Genomic DNA, 15,029 nt, shown 5'->3' with positions numbered 1-15,029 from the left:
CCCCTGCCCCTGCTCACACACACACACACACACACACACACACACACTCTCTCTCTCTCTCTCTCTCAAAAATAAACATTAAAAAAAATTAAAAAAAAATAGTGCTGAGGCTGATAAACTTCACAGTTGATTGAGCCTTACCCAGACTGCTCCTCACATGGATACATACAGTTTAAAAATTGGGTGAAAAATATTTCCCTGGTATGTGATGGTGAGATGGGGGAGCTTTAAGTTTTACTTATTCTTGACTCACAAAGAAGACATTGCCTAGGATTCACAAAAACATTATAAGGATCTAAGTTGTAATTCAGATAAATTGTTTGGTAGAGAGTTTGGTTTATTTATTTTTTCTTATGGCTCTTTCTCCACAGCATTCAATATAAGAGACTGTGTTGAAGCATTAACTGAACCGTTTTTACTGTCAGTTCTAATGAATCCCTTACTCAATCTGGCATCCAGTAATATGGAACCAGTTATTTCAGTGAAGACTATAGCCTATTCCTCTGCCTATGGTGCATGATGGAAAAAGATGCAAAGTTAATTTAGGGTAAACTTCTGCTCCACCAATGATATTACATTAACAACAACAACAAAACTCAGGTGTGTATGGAAGTAGTCTCATAGGAATTGGGGAAATTTTCTTTTTCTTTTCAGAAGTGCTGGTACCCCTTACTAGGATACCTACCTGAGTCTTTATTATGATGCTACAGGGTTCTGGGATGTGCCAACAAAAAGGCACCGATGAACAAACAATATCAGAGCCACCAGTAAAACGAAATAAAAGTAACAGTATGTAAGATTATTTGCAAGAAGGGTTTTCCAGGGCAAGAAACAAAAAGACAAGAGTATGTATATATATATGCATTTTTCAGAGGTATTTAAAAACTTTTAAATGCTTTATGATTGTGATTTGGGCGTGATTACACAGAAGGCAGAAAGAGACAAGGTGTAGATCTAGTGTAGATACACGTCACCATCACAGCAGGAATTTAAAGGAGGCTTAGTGATGTAGAAAAGAGCATTAAGGCCAGTGTATGTGACCAGACTTGTCAGCAGTTTGTCTGAATGTAACAAGGAAGATTTTAAGACAGAGCCTCTTGCCCACTTGAGAGTTGTGCCTCTTACAACTGTAGCTGTTGTGTCAAAACAGCCACATCACCATCATAGTGCCTGGTTTGCTGGATTGTCCAGCTCAACTAAAACCCAGGGGAGGAAACAGAGGGCTTCTGAGATGGAAAGTACTGAAATGCTTAGGGGAAACTCAGTGATATCTGGAGGGAGATATATTTCTGGAAAGCATTAAGCACTGGAAAAAGCTTATATAGATCATACTGGGGCTACTGAATATTTCTGTTTTATTTCTGTTTAACTTCCCAGATGTCCAAGAGGGGTAGAGATAAAATAAAACCCACAGGTAAATAAGTCCTGAATGTTACATTCAGCTGCAATGGATTGGAGAGAGTCAAACAAATCATTGTTCTTCTGTTGGGGATGGCAGTTGAGCTGCATGTAGGAACTTATCTAGTACATATTTCAATGTTAGAGTAACTCAACTGTTGTTGCAGATGTGTTCTCAAACTTAGTAGGTACTGTTAAGAAGAATGGGGGTGAACAGAGGACAAATAAAAACATTTTTCTGGTCAGGTAGTGAGCACCAAACACCTCCTGTGTCCAGAGTAGGGGGTTAGGGGTGTCTAACATGTGATCTAGGGTGAGAAGCTGTTGGGCATATAAACCTTTAATCTTCCCTGAAGGTGTCAGAAGCCAAGGCCTTTCTGATAAGGGGGTATCACTCACATCTTTTACACGGCTCTGAGTCAATATTACATGGATACTGAGTCAGGTCTCAACAAGATGGCCCTGAGCAAATGAATACTGATCCCTTTTATTGTGTTATGCTGCACCATCCTTATGGCTGTATGTAAACTTGGAAACCAGAAACATAGCTCTTCTATCATTCCTCTCATTGCCACTTCTTTTCCATCAAAGATTATGCTTTCTTGGCCCAGAGTTGAGGGGTTATCTAACATGCCATGCCTGCCAGGCATCTTGTTAGGTACCACTTCCTGGATGGCTTTGCTGTGATCAGAGGAACCAGGTTGCACTTGAGTCAATGGTTGTTCTCCCCCACCCTCTTATGGCTATAGGAACCCACAACCCTGTGAAACAAATCATCTTGGAGCATCATTACAACAGACCTTTGGTTAGTTCTCACAATGTGGACAGACTCAGGTTTCTAGTGTATTGTTCATTTGGGCATGACTCATTACAAAAAAAAAAGAGGGGGTCATCTCCTGCTTCAGTTCATTTTTGGGTATGCCATTATCCTATCGCCTCTGGAACCCTTGGGATGCTCTTTTGTTGGGTGGTCATAAACATGTCCTTAACCTATGCCTCGTTTCACAGTCTGGGAAGAGGATACACTATAGTCATGAATTCACAAGTCTTATCCTTTTGTGAACAAGACCAAGCACTGCTGTGGTGGGTAGTGAAGATTGACAGTGTTGATTTTAAACCATACTATTTTGGACTGAGGAAAGCATAAGTGTACCCCCACCCTGGGGCTATTTTGTATTGTCCTGATTTCTAGGATGCTTAGAAAACTAATGTTCATCTGCTCCTGCTTGTGTATTGTCCATTGTATGAGGAAAGTTAACAGTCCTTATAGGGACTTTGTGTCCAGTGGAACCAGAGTGATTGACTCATCCTGGTCTTCCCATGAGTGTCCCTACTTTACCACCAAAAGTCTGGATCCAGGAAATTCTTCAGTCTCAGGCAAATCAACCTGGTTACCCATCCTGAATAAATAGAACTCAATATGGCTCTGGTCAAAGTGTATGGAACTAACAAGATTTATGAGGTCTAGCATTTTTTTTTTTAATTCAAGTTAACATACAGTGTAGTCTTGGCTCCAGGAGTAGAACCAGTGATTCATCATTCACATATAACACCCAGTGCTCATTCCCAAAAGTACCCTCCTCAATGCCTATCACCCATTTAACCCATCCCCCCCAGCACCCTCCAGTCTGTTCTCTATATTTAAGAGTCTCTTATGGTTTGCCTCTGAGGCCTAGCATTTTAAAGAAACTTTATATAACTCTAGGTAAGTATGTTCATCGGCAATCCATGCTGTAAAAAATGAGGCTTCCATTTCTAAACCATGAAGGGCTATATTGTGAGGATATTGAGTTAAACCACTATGAGATTCATTCAACAACTATTGAGTACTTAGTATGTGCCAAGAATTTTTCTGAGTATTAGAAATAGATAAATAATCAGAAAAAAAGTCCTTTCAGAGAACAAATTTTCAGGAATACAATCAGAGGCAGGTTGGCATGCATGCTCTGAATGAATTGTGGGCTAAATGAGCATAATGGTCAAACCTTCCCGATACAAATTTGGTGAGGAAGACTGGGAAACCCACTAGCAAGATGTTTTCATGTTTTGAAGATATATCCCAATGTTTTCTAATCTTGATTGTGCATCCTAGAAGAAAAATGTTGGGCATGAATATTCAATATCTGAATATTTATAAATAGTATACATGTTCTACTATACTAATAAACATATACACAAAAATAGAAATAAAGCCTGTCCTGAGTCACCCCTGAGATATTGCATCCAACTTTGTTTTTTTTAAGTTTTAAAAAAGTTTTTATTTTGAGAGAGAGAGGGAGAGAGAGAGAGTGCACAAGCGAGCATGAGTTGGGGAGGGGCAGAGAGATAGGGAGAGAGAATCCCAAGCAGGCTTTGCACTGTCAGTGCAGAGCCCAATGAGGGGCTTAAACCCACAAAGTGTTAGATCATGATCTGAGCTGAAATCAAGAGTTGGACACAACTGACTGAGCCACCCAGGCTCCCCTGCATACAACTTCAGAGATGACTAATATATTCTATGTCAGTTCATAGATGATGTGATAGTGGCTTCTGGAAGAATGCAAAGAATTCTGTACAGCTCAGACTACCTGCACTTCACACATATTTCACCATAATATGTGCCCTCCTGGGACTTCAGGATTTGCTTGACTATGTACATGATCATTGTCATTACCAAAACATGCATCCCTCAGTAGAGAGCTGGATCTTCCTAACATGTCCTTAAGTATCAGAGTATTACCAACCAAACCCAGAAGTGAGTGCTACCTTGGGAGCAAGTCAAGGCTGACAGTTATAAAAGCCCCAAGTCAGCAGTTGGCAAGTCTACTGTCAAGGCTAAGGGCATGCTAGCACAATTTTGACAATTTGGGAGACTTTAATTATAGTGCAGGGAAGAAACCCCCCGCAAAGCATCTTTGTTTAGCACAAGGCTTTTCTAACAGGTGAGTCAAAAGTGGGGGGGAAAATGAGAAGTTGTACTGTGAGCATGTCATTATTAACAATTTGCTATACAACCTATCATGACTGAGTCCTTTGTTTCTGGATCATCTAATTTGGGACAAAGCTATTTTGTGGTGGGAAAATAAACTTATGGAAAATTGAGAAAAGACATTGTTAGTGGGGGAAGGTTTCTTTCCCATGCCTCTGGTTTTCAGAAGAAGGAATTTTTCCTTAAACCCTCCAGCTCTAGGCCTTATTCCTCCTTATGTGAGTTAACTGAGTTTGGGAGGGAACTGGGCATGTTTGCCTGGCCCTGACATCCCTTTCGCTCTAGGGTCCTGCCCGTTGGTGGTGAGTAGGAGCCTTGCTGGTTGTGTTTGATTCCATGGGTTTTCAGGCTGGACTGTAACTAGGTAAATCTAGTTCCAGAGTTTGGGAATGGGGAGTCCTCTTTTGCCACATATCTAAGCCATGTACTTCCAACCAAGCTTTGTTAGTGAAATTGGTTTTTCACCTCCGTCTGCTTTACTCCTTCAAAAGTTAGTCAGGGCCTTCTAATATCCCAAAATTTATTATCAGAGTTTCTTTATAAAACTGTACCTGTGAGTGTTCACTTCTGGCAGTCATTGTATAGGGAGTACAATGCAGTTTACCTAATGTCCAAATTAGAAAACAGCTATGGAAGATTATATGAAGAACCAATTCCAATGAATTATGAACATAGTGAGTGTGGGTGTGTAATGGACAGAGCCTATGACAAGAGTATAATTCAACAATGCTTTCCATGTCCAGAATGTCCAGAATTCCAGAATCGTAAAGGATTCTGTAAACATTGTTCAAAATGTGCCCTGCCAGGGAAAGAGAAACCACATCACAAATGTGAATTCTAAATACGTAGTTCTTTTAAAAAACTACCATAACTAATTATAACCATGTTGGCTCAGCAAATATATCCCCATTAGGTCATCTTTTTTTCCGGAAGCATAATACCACTAAGAACCCCTACAAAATATTCTCTTGGTAGGCTTAAAAAGTTCCTCCCCTGGTAAGTACTGCCTGAGAATCAGCCTTATGCAAATGCTTTGCAGGCTATGCACATCTTACATACTTAGGGAAGGGGTATCTTATATACTGAAGGAAGGGGTATAATATTCCAGGACACAGGTGCTAAGCACTGTAGTAGAGTAACTTGGATATACTAGAATTACTTATAAAATCATCCCCGCAACAACGAAAATCCTTACCATGTGTTACTTGTGATTCTTAAAGATAATCCTCACTTGAAGGGAAATATTTCTCTTTTGATATACCAGGCTAGTATTACAGAGAGAGCAAGAGTTGATTTAAAAAATAAATGGAGGGTTAGCATTGCTAAGAATTTACCCAAGGGATACAGCAGTGCTGATGGATAGGGGCATTTGTACCCTAATGTTTATAGCAGCATTTTTCAACAATAGCCAAATTATGGAAAGAGCCTAAATGTCCATCAACTGATGAATAAAGAAATTGTGGTTTATATACACAATGGAATACTACTTGGCAATGAGAAAGAATGAAATATGGCCTTTTGTAGCAATGTGGATGGAACTGGAGAGTGTTATGCTAAGTGAAATTAGTCATACAGAGAAAGACAGATACCATATGTTTTCACTCTTATGTGGATTCTGAGAAACTTAACAGAAGACCATGGGGGAAGGGAAGGGGAAAAAAAAAGTTAGAGATGGAGGAAGCCAAGCAATAAGAGACTCTTAAAAACTGAGAATAAACTGCGGGTTGATGGGGAGTAGGAGGGAGGGGAAAGTGGGTGATGGGCATTGAGGAGGGCACCTGTTGGGATGAGCACTGAGTGTTGTATGGAAACCAATTGGACAATAATTTTCATATAAAAAATAAAAAATCAATAAATGGAGGGGCATCTGGGTGGTTCAGTTGGTTAAGCATCCAACTTTAGCTCAGGTCATGATCTCATGGTTTGTGAGTTTGAGCCCCGCATCGTGCTCCACACTGACAGTGGCAGTCCTGCTTGGGATTCTCTCTCTCACTCCCTCTCTCTTTCCCTCTCTCTCTGTCCCTTCCCTGCTTGTGTGCTCGCTCCAAAATAAACTTAAAAAAAAAAATGGAAAATAAAGTCAGTTGCCCTTCTGATCAAAAGATAACTGAGTGGGAGAGGGTTTTCCAGGGCCCTGCTGAGTTTAGCTGCACCCTAAGTCAGGAGACTGTTGGCCAGCCTCTGTTGAAGTAGGGAAGTGGTACCAGGAACTCTGTCATCAAAAGGTAGTAAAGGATAGTTCCACCCTCTTTGACCATACTTCTACCTTGCCATCTGGGCACAACAATGAAGTTTTCTGTGACTTTGATTTAAACAAACTTCTAAATTCCCATGTGGCACTTGCTTCAGCACTACCTTGCTTTGTCTGTGACAGTTAGAATATGAGGATCTTTAATTTGTATTTTCTTCCTGAAGTATACTTCTGGAGTGTAAGCAGCCCTTTTTAAGAAAACTGAATGACCAGGACAATAACTGCCAAGAAGTCTCAGGCTACCTCAATCAGTAGAACAGAAAAAACACTAAGTAGTTTCTGAACAGGGCTGCCACCATAAAGCTTCTAGAAAGTTTCTGTGTTAGGTTGCTACAAGGTCACCAAACCGGGTTGTCTCAAGTCTCTTGACACTTGTCTGAAAGTCTCTAGGCCCTCTGTGGCTGACGCAAAGACACAGGGTACACGTGACCAACCATTAAATGGCGATTTAAATCATTAAAAGTTAATTTTTAAAAGCAGGCATTAAAAGTTAATTTTTTAAGCAGGTAAATCATGACTCTGTTGCAGGTATTAAAAAAAACAATTGATGAAAATTTTATTTAGCTTATTCATGAGGAAACTAGTGGTGTGTTACAACCAGGTCAAAGGAGAATCCCAAGAACAGACATAGGTCTGGAAAATTGTAAGAGATGTGCAAATAGAGACAAAATTGGTTTTTCAGTTCTTTCTTTCCTGGACAGAATTTGTTTGCATGTCTTTGGATAAGAATTCTTTGGCATTTCTGTGTGTTATCTATAATTTACATAATCAGCATCAGACAATCAGCTTTAGAATGACCACACATAATTTTCCATTGGAGCACAATTTTTCCCTACTTTTGATTAAAAAGAATCTTAAAGATTCTTGATCATAAAATGAGTCTGGCCTCATTACACTAGGCCTGATTATTTACATAGTTGCAGTAAGAATATTTACCAAAAGGCCTTTTTAAATTTTGCTCTCTTGTTTCCATAAGGAATCTTAGGTTGGACTTCTAAAAGTCTCTATTACTTGCTGTCCTGAGGCTAGGAGGCCAAGTCCAAGAAACTTTATCCACCAGATTACTTCTACAGTAACCATCCATTTTGGGTGACTTCCTCTCTTCTCAAAGTCCTCAAAGAATCTGCAGGCTCCTGGCCTACCATGAACATAAACTCCCTTACCAGCTCTAAGGTTGGAACCTGTAAACCAGTTTATCTGGGAGGGTTTTGTCAGCACTGTCTCCATAAAGTCAACCTTCTATAAAAGTGACTGATCAACAGCTGGCAACAACAACTTCCCCAGGTCAACAAGGAGCCGCTCATCTCTCTTCCCAGTGGCCATGCCCACCTAGGGGGCCTGGCAATGGGGTGACTGATGGTGTAGGCATCCTGTCCTCCACAGAGCTGCTGCTTGGTGGCTGGGGACACCAAAAACAGACTTGGAGCATCCAGAAGTCAGCCTCAGGGGTCTGAGCAGGGTGCAATCCTCCCCTGAGACAGAGATAGATTGAGACCCTCAACCTGCCCTTGGTTGTCTGGAACTTTTAACAAAAATGGCAAAATGAGTGCCGACCAATTGTCCATAGTGCTCCTGGTGAAAAATGTGGTAAACTCCCTCCCACAGAGAATCTTCAGAAAACTTCCAAAAATCATTCAGCAGGAATATGAAACACAAACAGGGAGGACCTGTAAACCACCACTTTGGTCTTCAGGACATGAGAATTTTGAATTTGAGCCACTTTCTAGCACTGTTCTGATTCTTGAGTATGGACCATCCTGTGACTGATGATTGCTTTTGTGTCCTGTTTAGGAAATCTTTGCCTACTCCAGGGAAATCTTCCTGTCAGATCTGTGGAGGAAGATTTACCTCAATGACAGGAACATTAGACCATTGAGCTGAGTCTCAAAATTGAGTAATTTAAAGCAGTACATTAAAAAAAAGATTTAAGCATAAAGAAAATCTTACAAATGCAATGGTAAATTGGACCCATGAAATATCACCCAATTGGGAAGTAATGCATAGTAAGAAAAAAGTTTGAGAATTGGGGTGCAGGGATTGCTCCCTACTGTTCATGGTAAAAGTTCAGAGTCTAGCTGTATCACCCCTGAACTTTGTGAAATATTTCTCTCAAGAGGAAAGGAACAGTGGAAAAGCTTTGGTGAAACACATTCTTTCTAAACATGATATAGAAGGTGTATCTGTTGATGATCCAAATGCCCACCACAATTAAGCTGGACATATCCTATGCATTTCCATCTCTACATCTTTCAGAAAGATGGTCTGAACCAGAGTATTTTTCTGTAATATCTAAGGAGTAAATGCATGTTACACACCTGATGTTGGTTGTGTCCAAGGGATGTCCTTCATCGAGGCGGTGCTCATTCTCAATTTGGAAGAGACAGTTGCCTTCACTATATTTGGAAGTTTCATGAATAAGCCATGCCAGCTGGCCTTTTTCTCTGTGGACTGCAATAAGGTGTTGAACATTTGAAGTCTTCTTTGGGGAAAATCTCTTCAAAGTGCTTCTTCATATCAAGTGTTATGGTCTTAATATATATATCACCAGACATATACATGATAAAGGACTGCATCTTCACACTGTATCACAAACCACTACTCTACTTGGTCCAGCTTGTCCATTTTGAGAGTATTTCACAGAGATGGGGAAAAATTTTTGTTTAGAACTGGGCTTTGTGTCCATAATGAAGGATGTTAAGGAAGGAGACAGGAATAACAGCACTGCTTTGAACAGCTAATCTTCATAAATCACAGACTGACCGAAATGTAAAACAAGTATTTTTGGTAACAGTTTTTGTTTCCTATGTAAAAAGCATGGAGGAAAGTTGGAGAAATCCAAAAGAATCAAGAGATGGAAAACAGCTGATGTTGAATGTTGTGTCCGAAGTAAAGGAAATGAGTAACCTGTTAACAATATTATTAAGAAAATATTTTGTAAGCAGAGCCATTTTACAAAGGAGAAAATGTAAATTCCTAGTTCATACTTCATAATTTGGGGTGGACAGTTGAAAGCAATATTTTAAAATAGTTTTGGGGAAAAAAGTAGTGGCTGGTAGTACCCCATTAAATAAGGGTCATTCTCAAATATGACATTCCAGACAAGGCCTTGGTTGCATACCAAATTTTCCAATTAGAGCCAGTAAAAAGGTGGTTAGATTCTTACTGAACCTATGCAAATAACTCTATTACCACCTAAAAGTAAGTGCGTATAATAAACGTTTCTGGATTTGGGAGGGGGTGTCAGGCAGGGAGAATATCATTTAAGAATATTCCATTTTAGTTCACAAAATCAGGATCTACTAAATTGTTATGGGTTCTTGGATACCTTACATAAGAGAAAGGGCTTCCTTTTATATCCAGAAAATACAACATTAAAACAACATCAACAACATTCCAAACAAATACCTACAATCATCTTTTATCAGTTCATTCAGTCCTGTGTAATTAAGTCTTGTTCTTCTGGATCTTAGGTTAGCAGTATCATGAACCTATCAGCTTCTTGACTACAAAGAATTTTGGAAATCTTGACTTAACCCACTGTACAGTCTTAAAATTGTTTAGGCAATGACGTCAGAAGCCTGTACCCAAGATCTATTCTTCAGAGTGTCAACAGTTTAAAGTATCTAGTACAGTCCTTTTCCATGGGCTCTGAGATCATGCTTCTTTGTTGAAGATGTAACTCTTGTCTGGCCTGCAGCTCATCGCAGAGCCTTTGGGGAAGTATCTGAGTAATAAAACTATCTGTAGATGCCAGAGACTTAAAATGACCATGTCAATTACAGAAGAGCGTTCATAACCAGACTGATGCAACTGACAAAGAATTTTGGTTATTTCAATGTCATGCAAAACAAAGAGGTATCCAAGAAAATAAATAAAGCTTTAGTCAACATATCTATACATATAATGATTAAGGCCATTTTCAAAGATAATAGTGAATATGACATTTGATTTATAATAACAGATGAGCACGCTTTTTTTTACAGAGGAAATATTCTTGAAATATGCAAAATTCCTGAGTCATAATATATATATGCAGTATACTAAGAACATACACAAAATGTATCAACAATATTGAGAGATTCAGAGTAGGTCTTAAACATCAGTATTTTAATAAAAACCCTATAGATAAGTCTGATGTTTATCCCTAAATGAAAACCAGTGGTCTCTATGTGAGGTCCAAATGAAAGAAGTGAGGTTCCAAGTAAGTAACCATTTAAAATAACTGAAATTATGACTGGTCACACCACATTCCTGTTGCTAACATGAGACAATGCACCATCAGGATGCTGATAAATAGAAACACTGACAAATCTTCAGGGACTTCCCATAATATTTATAGTAATATATTTATAGTAATTTATAGTAAAATATTTATAGTAATACTATTTTACCTATATAAATCTAACCTAGGGAAGACAGAGCATCTTTTCTGATTTGAATGACTCTTTCCATGAAACTCAAAGAATAACATAACAAATAAAACCTAATTATCTTTAACACCTCTCTTTTATAGGTTAAAAGAACAAATCTTTGGATTTTAGAGAGGCAAAACCCATTAAGTTGTCAGGAGATTTCAACAGTTAAGATAGGATCATGGGTACCTAAGAAACAATGGTTGGCTTCATTTCAAAGTGACAACAAAACATCTAAAAATAAGCGTGACTGTAAAGAACCTTAATTCTTTCCTAAGTAAGGAGATTGTTTGCTTTTTAAAAATAATCAAGAACATAATAAAGTTAACATAAAGCACAGAAAATTATCCTGTTAAGACAACCTTATGCAATCTAGACAGTTTACACAGAAGAAAACGTTTCATGTTAGAGGAGAAGGCAATAAACAGTAAACCAAGGAAACGAGACCATCAAAACTGGGCAAACTTTGCAAAGACTTTAACACACTTCACAGCTTTCAGACTCAGGTTTTATAAACCAAAGCAAATAAAATGTATTTCTGGACAGAAAGTAGAATAGTGGTTGCTAGGGTCTTTAAAAAAAAAAAAAAAAAAGTAAATGCAGAAATCCCAAATTCTACCAGGCCTGGTATGAAAATTGCCTTCTCAGTGGGCATAAGACTCTTGAGTGGGGCTCAAAACAGATAAACAAATGAAAATAACTGGGGAGTTTTGTTTAATGGGTACAGGGTTTCAGCTTGGGAAGATAAAAAATTTCTGGGGATGGTTACTTAGCATCATGAGTATACTTAATGCTATTGAACTGTACATTTTAAAGTGGTAAATTTCCAAGTTATGGTCTTCATTTTATATTCTGGAACAAATTTATACGTTATTATAAGATCCATCTCAGGGCATCTGCAATGTCAGAACTAGTTGTATAATATTCTTAAGATGTTATTAATATGCAGTGCATTCATTTTTGCTATCTTCAAGTGATTCAATAAATAACTATTTCTCAATTTCAATTTCTAATATGTAAGTGTTGATAGTTAAGACCCCCCTATCCCCGCCCCACAGTTTCCAACATATACACACAAAGCTTAAGTTTTAAATTACCTAAAGCTCTTGGAAATTATCTTTAAGCTGACACAGTACAAAACAAAATTACCACTGAAATAAAACGTTTTTAAGAATAATGATTCAATTTAGCTATGCACAAATTTCCATTTTTTTCATAATCTTAAGGATTATGAGTAACGTTAACTTATTTGATGATCAGTAAAATCTGTATAAGTTTAGAAAAAAAAGTATCCAAGTAGAATACTGTTAGGAATTACACTTAACACTAATAAATCAGAGAAAACATAGCTATTATTAAACCCCAAATATTAAACTAATTTCATTTTGTGAAGATGTATTTAAATTTGTGTACTTGAATTTTTAAAAGGTTATTGAGTTGGTGTAAGAATATATATTTTAATGTAGCACTTTTAAAGTATTAGAAGTTTAGTTTCACTGCTTTCTGAGAATTTTAGGAATATTTGCTTTATGCACATATTTATCCCTATTAGCCAATCAGAAAAGAACTCTTTGTAATCAAATATATTAATACCTCTAGTGCTGAAAAATATTATACAGTCATACAATGAGAGATGAAAACCTTTCTAGGGGCGCCTGGGTGGCGCAGTCGGTTAAGCGTCCGACTTCAGCCAGGTCACGATCTTGCGGTCTGTGAGTTCGAGCCCCGCGTCAGGCTCTGGGCTGATGGCTCAGAGCCTGGAGCCTGTTTCAGATTCTGTGTCTCCCTCTCTCTCTGCCCCTCCCCCGTTCATGCTCTGTCTCTCTCTGTCCCAAAAATAAAAAAAAAACGTTGGAAAAAAAAAAAATTAAAAAAAAAAAAAAAAAAGAAAACCTTTCTAAACTACAGACACATACACATACAGAGACAGATAAAGAGATAAATTTCAGTCAAAAGTAATAAATATAGGAGCACCTGGGTGGCTCTGTGGTTGAGCGTCCAATTCTTGATTTTGGCTCAGGTCATGATCCCAGGGTTGTGGGATTGAGCCCCATGTCAAGCTCCATGCTTAAGATTCTGTCACTCCCTCTGCTCCTGTCTCCTACCTGCGTTTTCTCTCTCTCTGTCTGAAGAAAAAAAGTAAATGCAGAAATCCCAAATTCTACCAGGCCTGGTATGAAAATTGCCTTCTCAGTGTGACTCTTGATTGGGGCTCAAAACTGACAAACAAATGAAAAGGACTAACAATCCAGATTCTCCATTGTCTCTCACCCAACAGAAAATAGATTTCTATAACCCATTAACCCAGTTATAAAGATCACCAATGGTTAGACCATAAGAGCAGATTCTCCCATCACTGCTGCTACTAATGAGTACCGGCTATAAATGAACCAAAACCAAAACATAAATTAATAAAGAGGAAAATTTAAATTAGGAAAATAGCAAAGATGCCCTGTCACTTTGGATACACCTCCCAAGAGCCAAGAAGAGATATGCCCAGGCTTAAGCAGCCCATAGGAAGTGCACTTCTCTGGTTTACCTGGCTGTCAGATGAATCCATTGGGCCTTTTGGGCAAAGACCTCCAAAACTGTAAAAAGGTCATTTTCAAAATAAAAGTACGACTCTCCTGCACATATGCATATTAAAGATTCTTTTGTTTTAATGTTTTATTTTTGAAAGAGAGAGAGACAGAGTGCAAGCTAGGGAGGGGCGGAGAGAGAGGGAGACACAGAATCTGAGGCAGGCTCCAGGCTCTGAGCTGTCAGCACAGAGCCTGATGCAGGCTTGAACTCAGGAACCAATCATGACCTGAGCTGAAGTCGGATGCCTAACTGACTGAGCCACCCAGGTGCCCCTTAATGGTTTTCTTTAACTCATTAATGAGGAAGCAGATGAGACGTTATAACCAGTTTAAAGGGGAATCCCTTTAAATCCCTTGTGTGTGTAGAGGGGGTGGGGAGTGGTGTCCGCGTCAGGTGTTTTGCACCTACAGCTCTGAACTGTAAAATAGCTCCAATAGAATTAGAATCAGGTAGTGGGAAGGATAGTATTATTGAAGCTCCACGTTTTTCCTGTATAAGGTTATCATTAAGATTGAGATGCTGATGCCACTCCATATGCTAGGAAAGATATGGTCCTACTGGACCGGCCTATACTTCAGCCACTCCCAGGTACCACCTCATTACTCCAGAATTATGTTTACCTCCCTCCTCCAAGCCCAGCTAGCCCCATGGCTTTCATCTAACCAGGCAGGCACTCCTACCTCGCACCCACATTTTCACCAGCCTGGACACTCACATGGGAAAACAACAACAACCTTTCTCCCATGTTTCACCTTTCTCCCATACTTCTGAATCCTGATGCGAATAGCTGAAAATTAAAATATGTATTTTTAAACTTGAATTTGTTTAAAAATCCCAACTTTAGCTCCAACGTAAAATGAAAATACCCATAAATCTAAAAGTATTTGCCTTAAATGGCTTTCAACAAGAAAAATAGAAGGATTCTCTTATTTCTCTGAAGCCCAATTCAGAGTCATGGTAAATTGTCCAATCTCATTCCTAAGTGGTTAAAAAAAAGAAAAAAGGAATCCTCCTCCAAAATACTGTAATAAACTGTTAATAAGGACAGAAAGACAAAAAGGAAGGCAACTTGTCACTCATATGTTTAAAATAATGCTCGAAAAAGGTAGAGATGCTTCCTTCTCCTCCGGGGGCTTTAAAATGAAATCCCGAGGGTGCATAGCTAGAGCTAGAAAGCACATGTTAAAATGAGAGATGTCTTGGATGCAGCCAGGTGCAGCCGAGGCCCAGGGAAAAGGAGAAAATAGTAAGTGACAGTTCCCCTTAGTTCAAGGCAGTTTGTAAGACCACCTACAAGACCAGCAAAGCAGCTAGTTGGTGACAGTCTTGTGACCCTGAGATTAACACCGACTCCTCAACCCCTCAAGGTCTGAGGTTTGAGGAATTTGAAAAAAGACTTTGGGAAAAAATAGTTGAA

At 38.8% G+C, this 15,029-nt stretch overlaps 1 long non-coding RNA gene and 1 pseudogene across 1 annotated transcript; both read left to right on the top strand.

Annotated features, from left to right (window-relative positions):
* The first annotated feature begins 727 nt into the window (after positions 1 to 727).
* LOC125917283 (uncharacterized) lies at positions 728 to 2,826 on the top strand. The gene is made up of 3 exons (XR_007456135.1): positions 728 to 845; positions 1,378 to 1,414; positions 2,407 to 2,826. It is a non-coding gene; the product is annotated as an uncharacterized LOC125917283 (long non-coding RNA).
* A 5,489-nt stretch (positions 2,827 to 8,315) lies between these two features.
* LOC125917284 (TBC1 domain family member 12-like) lies at positions 8,316 to 9,365 on the top strand (annotated as a pseudogene).
* The last annotated feature ends 5,664 nt before the right edge of the window (positions 9,366 to 15,029 follow it).

This window comes from Panthera uncia, unplaced genomic scaffold, assembly GCF_023721935.1.
Source record: "Panthera uncia isolate 11264 unplaced genomic scaffold, Puncia_PCG_1.0 HiC_scaffold_1656, whole genome shotgun sequence".
NCBI classification, from domain to species: domain Eukaryota; kingdom Metazoa; phylum Chordata; class Mammalia; order Carnivora; family Felidae; genus Panthera; species Panthera uncia.
Note: the sequence above shows the minus strand (reverse complement) of the source record. Positions and strands in the feature narration are given on the sequence as shown.